A 12,561-nucleotide genomic window follows, 5' to 3' on the forward strand; every position below is an offset into this window, starting at 1 on the left:
GGTAATCTTGCCAAATCTTGAGGGAAAAAACCACCGCCCCCAACTCCAAATCTTGGGTCGGTTACTTCGCCTCATGAGGCTTCAGCTTCCTTAAAGCGTATGCGATCACATGCCCTCTCTACATCACCACAACACCCAACCCTGAAATGGATGCATCGCATTATACCACAAAATCCTCGACTCACTCAGGGAGGGCAAGTATCGGCGCCTCGCACAGTCTCTGGTGAAGGGTCTTGAATGATGGCTATTGCTCAGGCCCCCAACTAAACATAATATCCTTCCTTGTCAACTTGGTGAGAGGGACTACAATCTTGGAGAAATCTCGAATGAATCTCCGGTAATATCCTGCCAAACCAAGAAAACTTCGTATCTCAGATGGAGACTTTGGCACCTCCACCGCATCACTTTGTCTATCTTGGCTAGGTCAACCAAGATACCATTACGGTTGACGAGATGTCCCAAACACTGGAACTCGCGCAACCAAAACTCACACTTGGAGAATTTGGCGTAGAGTCTCTTCGCCCTTAAAACCCCAAGAATCTCACGGAAGTTCTCCTCATGTTTCTCTCTGGTCTTCGAATAGACCAAGATGTCATCGATGAAACCGATCACTGACTGGTCCAACATAGGCCTACACTCCCGGTTCATGAGATCCATGAATGTCGTCGGTGCGTTGGTGAGCCCAAAAGGCATCACCACGAACTCGTAATGCCCATAACAAGTTCGGAAGGATGTATTATGAATATCCTCCTCTTGTACCCTCATATGATGGTATCCAGACCTCAGATCAATCTTGGAAAACCAAGATTCTCCCTGAAGCTGATCAGAGAGTTCATCAATCCTCAGTAACGGATAACGGTTCTTCACTATAAACTTGTTCAACTATGGTCCCATAGCTAACTGCTCGGTCAAATAAACTCCTTTTCCTAATTGCTACTAAAGTTGAGAGGATAACTCCTTCATCTCAAGAGGTGCAATGCGATATGGTGCCTTCGCGATAAGTGACGCACCGGGTATCAGATTGATCTTAAACTCTACCTGCCTCTCAGGAGGCACACACGGTAAATCCTCTAGAAACACATTAGGGAAATAAAGCACAACAGGAACATTAGAGATGGAAACTGATCTCTTTTCATCGACCCGAGTATCTACCACATAAGCCAGATACCTTATACACCCATGTTGTAAACACTGCCTTGCCCTGGCAGCAGAACAGAAGTCCGATCCCGACCTTGTACCCTCACCGTAGATGGTAAGCACTCCCCCACTAGGATCTCGAACCATCACCAATTGTCGCTCACAGTCGATCAGAGCCCCAAACCGGCTCAACCAGTCCATACCCACGATAACACACATATCTCCCATCGAAATAGGGATAAGATCAATCAGATACCCAATACCAAAAATCTCCAACACGCAACCCCGATAAATGTCAGTGGCAGAAACCGCATTCTCATCTGTTATAGAGATCCTCAACGACCTACTCAAGGCCTCACGTGCAATAGTAAAAGTACGACAAAAGGATGATGACACAAAAGGACGACTCACACCCGAGTCAAATAGTACAAGAGCGGGTACAAAATTCACATGGAAAGTACCTAATAAGAACAATAGCATAAGTACACATAAATAAATCAATAGAATAAATAAGGAACACATACCGGACACGACGTCTGGTGCTGTCCTGGCCTCCTATGCTGTCAACTGAAATGCTCTCCCTCGAGCCCTCGGAGCCTTGGCCGACCATCAGTTATACGCAATGTCATGGGAGCAGGACTCTGAACTGTACAATGAGTAAGCTGGGGACACTCAGCTCTCATGTGACCAGTCTGGTTGCAATGAAAGCAAACAAGAAATCCCTTGGGGAAATATCTAGCCAGATGTCCCTCATTTCCACACTTTGTAGCAAACTGTCCCTAACCGACAAGGTCCCTCATGACCCTTGTCGTACTTGCTAAAAGTGTGACCCTTCTGGCCTCCCTCTCTCGATTCAGTGGGCTTGAACCGCTTAGCCACCGACTGCGACTGCACTGGTCTCCTATCTCTCCCCTAAGTCTCCCTCTCATCTCTCGCTTGGGTCTCCAGCTCGATTTCCTGCCTCCTAGCATTGGTTTGCAGCTCAGCCAATGTTCGATAAGATGAGTTTGCCAAGAACTCATGGATATCCTTCCTCGGGATGCTCAACTACGGGCTCACACGTGCCTGCTCCGTAGACACATGCTCAGGGCAGAACAACGCCCACTCATGGAACATCCTGATGATCTCAGTCACCGTCTCTACTTTCTACTTGAGAGACAGAAACTCATGTACCAACCGCTCCCTTTCAAACGGGGGAACGAACTTGTCTCTAAACATCTCGCTAAATCTATCCCAAGTCGCTGCAACATGCTTTACAGTAGAATAATCAGTCGTCACAAACTTCCACCAGTCCTTCGCTCCCAAGCGAAGCTGGTTCAGTGCAAAGCGAAGCCTCAGGTTCTTCATACAAGAGTAAGTATAGAAACTTCCCTCAACATCAAAGACCAATCTTATCGTAGCAATCGGGTCCTGGGTCCCATCAAACTCTGGTGGCTTCGTGTTGTAGAACTCCTGGTACCATAACGAATCACTCCCCTATGGCCTCGTAGCAGAAATGCTTGCGGTGGCTGCGACAGCAGTAGCCACAGCGACGGCAACATAACGCTCATCGAAAGTATCGATCAGCATGGTCTTGATAGACTCGGACATCTCTAGTATAGCCTCCTTGATCTCCGCGCCCACCTCGGCGACAAAAACCCTACGGATCTCATCATCACTAGCACTCGACCTCTCGGGGTCGCTGGAGCCTGAACCTCGGGTAACCGCCATATTGAAACACACACACACAAGGAAACGATCAGAATTAGGGTAAAGTGCATACACAATACACCTACACACTCTAAATAGCCCCTTAGCACCCTAAGATTCCTCCTTGAGTCGTGTATGGATCTGGTGCTATCGGTAGTACAGGCCCAATACTACCTTCCACACCAACCCATATTTGTCTCAGATCGTCCTCTTAAGACCCTAAGTCACACAAACTCTAATACCCAAGGGTATATATGCACTCACCTATAGGTTTCTCAGAACTGCCACTAAGCTCCTAGGTTCTCACCCTAGGTCACTCCTCAGCACCACTCCGTCTCGCAAAGATCTCATTATCCTCGTCATTTGCTCTGTGCATACCAATCATACACAATACAAGACTCGATAGACAGTCGAATAAATGATTCTACCTCAAGTCCACAACCAAACAAGGAATAGGAAGAAAGGCTAAATCAAGCATTCTAAGACTATAAAATCCTAACTTTGTACAATTATGCAGCATACCCCAAACAAATAACAAGGATATATTCAATCTTACAGAAGCAACCACCTAGGCTAAAGACATCATATATCAGGAAAATCTATCACATACTTCCTGAAAGATACCTAGGCTATCATCTAACATGCATTTCTTGCAGCTCAAAAACAACTCATCAAAGCATATAATCAAGTAAGGGTATTTTGAGAAATCACCGTTCAGGCTCTGTCTGATTGTACACACCGCTTCGACCTGCTTTTTCTCATTAAAATTCTTTACTTCTTTGGAAAATCTTGATTTAAGAAAATTGTTTCTTTTGAAAAACTTATCAACTCCTCAGTTTAACTCCAGGAATACCCGAGGGTGTGCCCAAATCCCTCAAACCAAGGCTCTGATACCAAATTGTAAGACCTCAAATTTCAACCAAAATTTTCATTTTTAAATTACTAAAAGCATTGTTCATAAACTCAAGTCATGAAAAATCATGAGTGTCAAATACAAAGCATCAAACCAAATATCAGAGTATCCAAAAATCCACATAAAACATCATCAGCCAGTGAATGTGCACAATCACGTCTTCGCCTTCCCGCGATCCTCAGAAGTACCTAAAACACATTAAAATCAATATTGTAAGCACAGAGCTTAGCGAGTTCTCCAAAATACTATATAACACGTATAGATGGCCACACATAGCTATATCAGATTTGTATCAACCCCAAGCCCATAATTTCCTCGAGCCTAGATCGGGTTTGTATCAACCCCGAGTCCATAATGACTCTAAGCCTAGATCGGCCCCATGCATATAATACAAGCATAACAATAGAAGTCATAAAGACAGCATACACACCAGCACATGTAATAGTACAACAGACAAGACCTACTGGTCACATACAATCTACCAAACAGGTAAGTATAGTGAGAAGACTCACCTCGCTCAAATGACAGATAGATCCCACACCTGAACTGCCAGACCTAGACTCCGCCTAATAAACACAATAACTAACCCTAATTAATAATTAAGTTCAATAACCCAATTCACAATTCCAAGCTCCTCAACTAAGTCCCAATCGAGGCAAACTACCATTTTGCCCCTCCTAGGCCCAACACCCTCCAAGTTTGACCAAAATTTCAAAAGTCAACAAAGTCAACCCTCTCGGTCCATACGTGGGGCGTACATCTCGAATTAGTGAAGTCAGGGACAAGCCTGGCTATGCGGGGCCTAGGCAGGAGTACGCCGAGCGTACTCTGCCTGGTCCCAAAACTCAAACTTTTATATCTTAATACTTTAAGACACGTATTCCAACTTCAGATCTGACCACTATAGAATGTCTTAACCCAAAAAAGTTATTGATTTTAAGCCTTTTCATAGCTAGATAGGGCTCAAAACACAGAACCTTAACTTTTACAACACTCAAAGTCACTTAACTCATGCATGAGCCAGAGCAAACGATCAAGCAACCATTTTTATGAATGAAGGCACTCTAAAATAACTCAAATTAACCCACTAGTGAGATCTAGAAAGAACAACAGCAAGGTATGGACTATATAGCTTCAAAAGATGCACAAGGCGAGGTAGTTTCTGGATCCAAAAGCTTACATGCAACGCCACCTTCTTTAGTAGCCTTCTTCTTCAACAACAAAGCACCAGAATCACCAAAAGCTTCAAAGTCTTCACACACAAGGATGAGACTCGAGATTAGGGTTTGAAAGGAGTGGAGGCTGTCTCTAGAAGGTCCAAGAGAGGTATAAGATTTTTTAAATAGGGGACAAACCCTAAAATTTAGGTTTTAAGTTCTGAGTTAGTATGCCCTACATACCACATGTACGTCTAGCATACTAGGTTGAGTCCCACGATCCAAGTATCGATCAGGTACGCTGCATGTACCTCACGTACGTTCAGCGTACGGACTAAAATGCAATAAATCTTGATACAAGGACCAAAAATGTAAATACCTGAAATTTGCATGTTACAATAGTATCTTTCTGTCATCGCTTTATAGTCTGATTGGTGTATGGCTCCATCATCTCGTGTTTTCGTCCAAAAGGTCCAGCTTTGTTTGCAGACTCGCGCTATTCAAGCCTTCTTGAGGATTGCGAGTTTGTGTACTTTGCATTGTTACCTCTATTAGGATGACTGCTTATGTCCCATGTACGAGAGTGAATGGTGTTTCCTTGGTTGATTTTCGTACCGTTGTCCTATATTCCCATAACGGACTTTGAAATTTATCACCCTAATTTCCTTTGGCATTTCCCAACCTTTTCTTGATTCCTTTCACCAGAGTCCGATTTGTGACTTCTAATTGTCTGTTTGCTTTAGGATGTGCTATCGAAGTGAAAAAAAATAATCCTTTTTTCTTGGCACCATTTCTTGAAAGGATTCTCAACAAAGTTTTTGCCTTTTTCATTGATGATAGTGTGTGGAAGACCAAAACGACATATAATTTGTTTCCAAAAGAACTTTGCTACATTCTTTCCCGAGATTACTACAATGCCTCTGCTTCGACCCATTTGGTGAAGTAATCCATTGCTACTATCAAGAACTTCAACCTTCCCGATGATTCAGGGAAAGGTCCTACAATATCAATTCCCCACCGGAAAAAGGCCATGGATTGGTGATGTTTTTTGCTTCTTGGCTGGCAAAGTAGGAACATTTGAATGTATTTTGGAATCAAGACACTTTTGTATGAATGCGTTTGTATCTCTCATCATCGTAGGCCATAAGTACCATGTTTGGGGAATTTTTTGGGTGATTGCCCTTGATCCTGTGTATGCTCCACATATGCCTGAATATGCTTCTTAGATGACAAGCTCTGCTTCCATTTTCGTGATTCATTTTTGCCAAGGAGTAGAATATCCTTTTTGATACAAATGATCTTCATACATGGTGCAATGTGTTGTGTTCATCCGTATCTTTCTAGCTTCTTTTTCGTCTATTGGAAATATTCCTCTTTTAAGGAATAGGATCTAGGTTGTCATCTATGGTTCTTCCTCTTCCGATAACTCCATTACCTCCACCGTTGGTCCCTCAATACTCTTTTTTGGTATTACTTCTACCAATATCTTTTTCGAGAGGTGGTTGAATACCACCGATGCTAGTTTGCTTAAATCATTCGCTTCCTTGTTCTTTAATCGCAGAACTTATGTAATTTTGAACACTCAAAACTTCTTGATCCATTCCTTTGACTGTGCCAGATGCTTTTGATTGTGCACCTCTTTTGCTTCATAGTTCCCTTAATCTGATTGACCAAATGTTGGATTAGGTGTCTAAGCCATAACTATATTTAGTATGTACTTGACCCGGTTGTAGCATGGTCCTTTTGGGTTGCCTTCACCAGAGAAACTTGACTGGATGAATAATGGAGAAAGAGGTTATTATGGTTTATTAATATATTATATGAATAATATTTTAAAAGAGAAATCTTATTTGTTTAATTAATATTAGTCAAGAATTAATTTAGAATTAATTTTGTGGTCAAAAGATATTAATTAAACTTGGGGGACTGATATTGTAATTATAAGATAGGTGCAATATGGGCTGTGGATCCCTTAGGAAAGGGATGGACGATTTTATATGGGAGCCCATATAGAAATCGTCCAAGATAGGGATTCTAGAAGGATCTTGTGGGCTTCTTAGGGCCTAAGCAACCGGATTAGGTCTTTGACTGAAACCCTAACTCTGCAGCTATATAAAGGACCCTAGGTCACTAGAATTCGGCGACCAGAAACCCTAGAAGGATTCCAAGAGCCGATTTTAGCATTCCCCTCTCTCCAAGATCATCCAATTGCTTTTGGTGTTTGTGATTCATTAGAGGTATCACATTTGAGGTGCTAGGTTTCTCAAAAGCTCAAGATCTTCAAGCAACTATCAAAGGTAACTTTCTAACTTGTTTAATAGATGTTAATTTCGTTTTATTGTATGCTAGATTAGGGTTTGCAAGTCTTGGACAATTGTTGCATGTACAAATAGAAAAACTAGATCCAAGCAATAGGGTTTGCATGAACACCATAGGAATGTTGTTTTGCTCATAACCCAACAGTGGTATCAGAGCCTAGATCGTTTCTCTTTTGTATTTGATGCATAGCTAATTTGTTCAAGATCAAAAGTCAAAAAATCTTGCCTCTGACTGATGGACTCGTCGAGTCACAAGATGAACTTGACGAGTCAGGGCTACTCGATGAGTCCAGTTTTGTGACTCGGCGAGTCGGCTCGTCTGGTGGCTGATTTTTCAGGATTTTGACTAAAATTTGAATTGGGATAATTACCAAAAACGTTTTTGACTGATAAAACTCGATTTTTTCAATATGGTATTGATTATCCTAATTCAATTGAAAGATAATTGTCATAAATAAGATATTTACTTGATTTATAAGATAAAATTGATTATTTGTATTTTTGATTTGACTTATCTTGTAAAGAAAATAAATTAGGTCAAATTATGTGATAAATATTAATAATATGATTAATTAATTATTTTTTCAAATTTGATCTAAAAGATGTTTTGAAAAGTTTCAAAACTTGCCCTCAAGTTTTGGAATTAAATTTTCTTTTTGATTAAAAGTTTAATTTTGAAATATTTAAATTCTAAACCCTAAAATTTTACAAGTTTAAAATTCAACCCTTATACTATTATATTATTATAAGATCAATAGTTATATATATATATATATATATATATATATATATATATATATATATATATATATATATATATATATATGTATAAGATTAAGCTAGTCTTACCGTTAGTAGGCCTCATTCGTGAAGCCGATCTATAAGGGGGTATAAGGTTGATGCCTACAAAAATGGCAGTTTAATGGGTGTCCACTCTCACCCACCGCTTCCTTGATTGGTGGAGGGTCGTTAGCCGAACGGGTAGGATAGGGCGAAATAATTCCTCATTAATAAGTATAATGATTATATAAAGTAACTAAATGTTTTTTATAAATTCTCAATCTTAGATACTTTAGGAAAAATGTGAAAATGTATGTTATTCCATGAAATTACGCTATGCACCTTGCCATCGTTAGTGGAGTGTGTGTGGTCAACCGACACACTAATTTGGGACTAACAAAGGTGGAAAAGGGTAGCTTGATGTTTATCATAGATCAATGGAGCATGTGTGCATAACCGGTACATTGATTAGGTGGTAAATGATATCGAGAGTACCAAGTATATTTGGATGGTTATTCACACCTTGTTTGTGATCCTCGGTATCCCAGTCACAAACTTGAAGGGCATAATCGAGATTTAAACATGCCATTGAAAAGTTCAATGAATCTCAAAAGAATCTAGGAATTTCAATTCATTTAAAACTTAAAGTCCTTTTTCGTTTTCCATGGTGGAAATTGGTAAATCGTCATTTACCTACCTTCATATTATTTGCAATTAGATTACGGCATCCCTCTTCTGAATTCTAAATAATCATGTTGGGTCCTAGCCATAATTTCTAATTTGGGTGTTTAATTGGGGACTATTATCTAATCTAAACGTTGTTCCTTTTCAGATGTCTACTCAAAACAACAATAACGCTTCTGGCTCATTCTCACTCATGAACTTGTGTGGGAGTGTGATATTCGATGGGACCAATTTCAATGATTGGATGTGCAACATTCGCATGGTCACCCGCTATGAGGACAAAGAGTATGTTCTCGATAAGGAGCCGAAAGAGGTCAACGTGAACACTGCTACTCCTGAAGAAATTGCTGCTTACGAAACTCATGAACGAGATGCTACGAACATTCATTACATCATGCTCGCAACAATGACTGTTGAACTCCAAGAGTCCTATGAGGACTACTATCCTTACGAGATGCACCAAGATTTGATGAAAAGGTACCATCAAAGTGCCAGGCAGGAGAGGTATGAGATCATCGCCTCGATGATCACTACCAAAATGAAGGATGGAGAGTCCATCACGGCCCACTTGCAGAAAATGCAGAGATTTGTGGAACGCTTAATGAAGTTGAATGTGAACTTCGACGAGGAGCTGGCCATAAATATCATTCTTCACTCGTTGCCTCCTTGTTACGACCAGTTTCGTATGACCTATAATATGAACAAGCAGGAGGTCACTCTGATGAAGCTTTAAGGCATGCTAAGGACTGCTGAGAGTAGTCTGAAAGGCAAATCTACTGCATCTACTCCTACTACTGCTGCCCCTGTCTTGGCTATTGGGCAAGGGAAAGGAAATAAGAGGAAGGGGATGGTTATTGATCATTCTAACAGTCCTATGGTGTACATGCAACCCTATAAACCTTGGATCTATGTTTTCTCTATTATACATGTAAATATTCAATATTCCAAGGTTGCATCCTAACTAGCATGATATGAAGCAACTATACTACAAAAGCCTAGTTAGATGACATACCTTTTGATGTAGCTTGAAGTCTTGAACTTTAAGAGCTTAGCCCCAATAGTGTGGAAGCCTCAAGTGGAATCACAAATCACCAAAAACACCTTGGAAAACTTGAGAGAATAGTACGCACACTAGAAAAATGGCCCACTATTGTTTACTTACACACTAGTCCATTTCATGTGCCAAAGATCTCTTTATATAGTATGGAGGATTAGGGTTACATTCATGTAAACCCTATTAGCCATGACCTTTCATTTCCATAGGATCCATGGGTTAAAAACTCCATGGACTATCCATGCAAGCTTAGACCAGCCTAAATGAACTTGGCCCATGCTATATATATAAGATTCCATATTTAATTAGTTCCTTTTTTATCACTAAATTAATTCTAAATTAATTCTTGATCAATACTAATTAAATAATATGATTCCATATTAATATATTAGAACTTATAATATATTAATATAAATCATAGACATACTATTCTCAAAAGACTATCCATATAAATTGTTCCGGTGAAGTCCAACCCAAATGGACCATGCCAAATCGGGTCAAGTACATACCAATCATAGTTATGGACTTAGACACTTATCAAACAGTCTCCCACTTGGATAAGTCTAAAACTATTATTGAGTATGACTCCAAAACCCGACTAGCAATCGTAGCTCTTAAAGCCGCTGTCGAACTCTGATCTAGTCAATGACTTGTCCATTAGATAAGGGATCATATATTCCTCCATTATAGATATCATATGGACTGAGACATGGATTATAATCATTCTCTCTTTCCATTTGTTGTTTCCCGATTTCCGATTTATGACGACCGACTTATTAAACAAATCAAATCAGTCCAGGCTTGGCCAAGCACTTCGAGGTGTCATCACTAAATCATCGAGGGGCCACATATATCGCTTTTATCCCTTTAAGGGTAAAAGGAATTGATAAACTTCGACTCTTATGCTTGTTCTACTACTTGTTGAATCATACACAAAGGCACGTTTTATAACATCGAGTTACCAATGCGTTTTTGTGCAATCAATGTATAACCAACTCATAGTCAACAACTCATATCTCTAGGTTTGAAGAATATAAGATATTATCGTCTCGTGATCACTCGTGATAAAATCCATGAAGTGATTCAAATGAGTGTGGGTTTAATCCAATACTCAGAACTTATGAGCACTCATGAATGTTGTAGCAACTCTTGCTATGTCCAATACCTTAGACATCTACAAACCAACTTCATGATAGTCTTGCCTTAATACTTACTTCCAACGAATTATCGACTGTGGATGGTTTGAATAACTTAGTCATTCAGGAAGAATGACCTAGTTATTCTAGAAGTCAAAACATGCAAAGTGAAACACAAGAATAATCGAATCCAATATGGTCTCAGAACTTATTAATATAAATAGAACACCTTTTATTTATCACCATATTGATTACACATTATTCATTGTATAATGTTTCAAATTTATCAACTTAATACTTGAATTCAAACAATAGTTGTCCCATGCTCCAAGCATGCACACTATGTTTTCTGAACACTAGTCATGCCATACACCAAGTATGCACACTATGTTTGTCTATGATCTTTACTTTGTGGAATAGATCGATTGAACATAATTCCAATGATTCTCATTTCATAATCCCAAATCCTTACCGCAAATGCAAGAATTCCAAATTCCTGCCATTTACCGAAATGTATTAGATTTTAAACTTATATGCACTGATCCTCTATAATGATTATGCACAAAGTCACAAAGACTTGTCAACAGACATTACAGAGTATTCCAATGGAGATCAACTCCATGGAAACGAAGTCTCATATTCAAAGTACATTGCTTTGAACATCCTTCTTGCATTAAGTTTTCTAATCTTACACAGATTGAATAGTTTCCACCCATGGAGACATTTCCATATTCCCATCTTGACTATCACTTATGAACAAGAGTTGCCTCCTTTCAGAATATGTCAATATGGTTTTTCCAAAATTAACACTATACTTCCAACTGTCCCTGAGCAACCAATCTTTGGTAAACCTTAGATTGTCCTCGACAATTGCTTAATCATTTTAGTCATATCCAATTCTAGACCTTTTCCCCTCTTAATGCCCCCAGGCATTTGGAAAATTTAGAAACGATAAATATTATAGCACATGCAATCGATCCTATACCCGAAGCATATGGGACACGATTCATGATGTCTCACATAAAGACATGATTCTAGACCAGTCTTTTACTACAATATTTTTATTGGCCATGTTTTCATAATTCGACTATGAAGAGGGATGTCGTAATCATAATTGAATTTTGAGAATGCAATATATATAGAATTTCCTTAAGTTGAGCCATTCCAACATAAAATTCATATATATATATCCTTGACTAAAGATGATTAAAATATCAATCTAAGCTTTTAGAATTGAAATGAAGTATAATTTCCTCTCCCTTAATTATAGCAAAACAACTTTCCCCAATTGAAACTTTTGTTTTCTATAATTAATATTGCTAACTTGCAACACTTATCATCATTATCATGCTCCCACTAACATGATGATTATTCGCATAACACTTATGCTCCCACTAGCTTTGACATGTACTCAGAAATCAGCTGGACTTCTAGAAATCAATACTTTATTGACTTTCTTAACAAAGTTCATACTTCTGATACGAGATGCTTTGATAAAATTTTATCAAAATCATACACCTTTCCTTAGATAGCACACATGTGTGTCTAAACAATTTCAGAACTATGAAAAGGGATGTCGTAATCACAGTCTCAATTTTTTAGACCTTTGCCATTCCTCACAAGTCCATGTTAGTGTGCCGGTTAACCACACACGCTCCACTAACAACTTCAAGAATGCAAATATCACAATTGC

Source organism: Lactuca virosa, chromosome 2 (assembly GCF_052849685.1).
Source record: "Lactuca virosa cultivar CGN04683 chromosome 2, Lactuca_virosa_CGN04683_v6, whole genome shotgun sequence".
NCBI lineage: Eukaryota > Viridiplantae > Streptophyta > Magnoliopsida > Asterales > Asteraceae > Lactuca > Lactuca virosa.